The sequence below is a fragment of the Berghia stephanieae genome, chromosome 14 (assembly GCF_034508935.2).
Source record: "Berghia stephanieae isolate SIO BIC M18660-M18661 chromosome 14, UCSD_Bste_1.3, whole genome shotgun sequence".
NCBI lineage: Eukaryota > Metazoa > Mollusca > Gastropoda > Nudibranchia > Aeolidiidae > Berghia > Berghia stephanieae.
This window is the reverse complement of record NC_088373.1, coordinates 31,892,270-31,894,769: the sequence shown is the minus strand read 5'-3', so window position 1 is coordinate 31,894,769 and position 2,500 is coordinate 31,892,270.

Sequence of the window (2,500 nt, the reverse complement as noted above, 5' to 3'; positions counted from 1 at the left end):
TTTTTTTCTGTCCCTTAATAGGCTTCTGCGAAGCGGAATTCACCAACTGTATTTTAAAAATTATGGTTGCTGCGCTATACTTGACTATGAGCGTATTTTTTTTATTTGTCCCCTAATAGGCTTCTGTGAAGTGTAATTCGCCAACTGCATTTTTTTTAAGATTTGGTCACTGCCCTACTGTTGACCTTGCGCGCAGTTCTATTTTTTTTCCCTTAAAAGGCTTCTGCGTAGCCGAATTCGCCAACTGCATTTGTATTCATTCGGTTGATGCGCTAATAATAATAATAATAATAATAATAATAATAATAATAATAATAATATATATAATAATAATAATAATGATAATAATAATAATAATAATAATAATAATAATAATAATAATAATAATAATAATAATAATAATAATAATAATAATAATAATAATAATAAAAGTAATAACAACACAGTCCTGGGTTCGAGCCTCGCTCGGCGCATAGTTGATGTAATTAACTGACAAACCAACCGGTATCCATTGTGTTGATCATTTTTACTTAAACCTGAGTACGGCGAGAAAGTTTGAGTAAAGAGCCTTTTTTCGAGAACTCAACTGTAGTAGTTCGAAGTGTTTATATGACCATGTCAGGGGAATTATATATTCTTGAGTTGCATCCCTTGAATAGTGCATTGAAAACGAGTACATGGCCATGACTAGTGTTTTTTCCGTCCTGTCGTGTCTCGGCCCGCGTGTTAAGTGTTACTGTTTGCTGGGAACCCTTTGTAAAGCGCTTTGAGCAGGTTTACTAAATATTGTCTAGCTCGGCGCATAGTTGAGTCTTTGAAAAAATGGTTCTTTACTCACATTCTCTCACCGTACTCAAGTGTAAACCGAGTGTATGGCCGTTAGTAGTGATTTCTCCGTCCTGTTGTGTCCCGCTCTGCATGTTAACTGTTGCTGTTGGCTGCAGACGCGTTGTAAAGCGCTTTGAGCACGATTGCCTCGCTCGGCGCATAGTTGAGTCCTCGATAAAAAGGTTCTTTATTCACATTCTCTCACCGTACTCAGGTGTAAAACTAATTAGTAGTGTTTTCTCCGTCCTGTCGTGTCCCGCTCTACATGTTAAGTGTTGCTGTGTGCTGCAGACGCGTTGTAAAGCGCTTTGAGCACGATTGCCTGGCTCGGCCCATAGTTGAGTCCTCGATAAAAAGCCTCTTTACTCACATTCTCTCACCGTACTCAGATGTGAAACGAGTAGCTGGCCGTAAGTGGTGTTTTCTCCGTCCTGTCGTGTCCCGCCCCGCGTGTTAAGTGTTGCTGTTGGCTGGGAACCCGTTGTAAAGCGCTTTGAGCACGTTTACTGGATATTGTCTAGCTCGGCGCATAGTTGAGTCTTTGAAAAAATGGTTCTTTACTCACATTCTCTCACCGTACTCAGATGTGAAACGAGTATATGGCCGTTAGTAGTGTTTTCTCCGTCCTGTCGTGTCCCGCTCTGCATGTTAAGTGTTGCTGTCGGCTGCAGACGCGTTGTAAAGCGCTTTGAGCACGTTACTGGTTATTTTGCTTGAATAATAATAATAATAATAATAATAATAATAATAATAATAATAATAATAATAATAATAATAATAATAATAATAATAATAATAATAATAGTAATAATAATAATAATAATAATAATAATAATAATAATAATTTTTATAATAATAATAATACTAATACTAAATAATAATAATAATAATAATATAATAATAATATAATAATAATAATAATAATAATAATAATAATAATAATAATAATAATAATAATAATAATAATATTAATGATAATAACTTTAAAAAATGAAAAAGCAATAAGAAAAACATAAACAAACGTCAGAACATTTTAAATCAGGTTTATTAAGCAGGACAACACAAATTAAACATGTAACAACCATTGTCAGGAATTCAATGATGTGTCACGGTGTCAAACTCCATTTTGCATCTTAAAAATATGAGAAGATAAAAAGTAAGTTATAAATAGTTAGCAGCAGTCCAGATGATTAGAATATAAATATTAAATTTTATAAAGAAAAAACTCGTTTTGACCAGTCACTACCGTACTCCGGAAATATACGTATTAAAAAAACCTGTCCTTTAAATATCGTCCGATTTAAATGACCCCTCATGTCAATAAATAACTCTCAAACCTGGGACTTCACAATTTCCATTAGGTGGGCCAATTAATTTTACACGAACTAATCTGATTCCTTGGACACATTGAAACTCATCATAAAAATAAAAAGTAACTTTTTTAGAATTTAAATTGATAACAAGTAAACAACGACGACAACAACAAAAATAGAACAAGTCATGTTTGAATTCCAACAGCCTTATATCGGAATTGGAATAAGCGGGTGTCTGAAAAAGAACAAGTGGGTTTCGTAATTGGAACAATTGGTGTCTGAATTACAAGTGTTGATCTAGTGACAAATGTTTTTATTATACATTTAAATACCATGGTGGAGAACCTATAATATTTGCA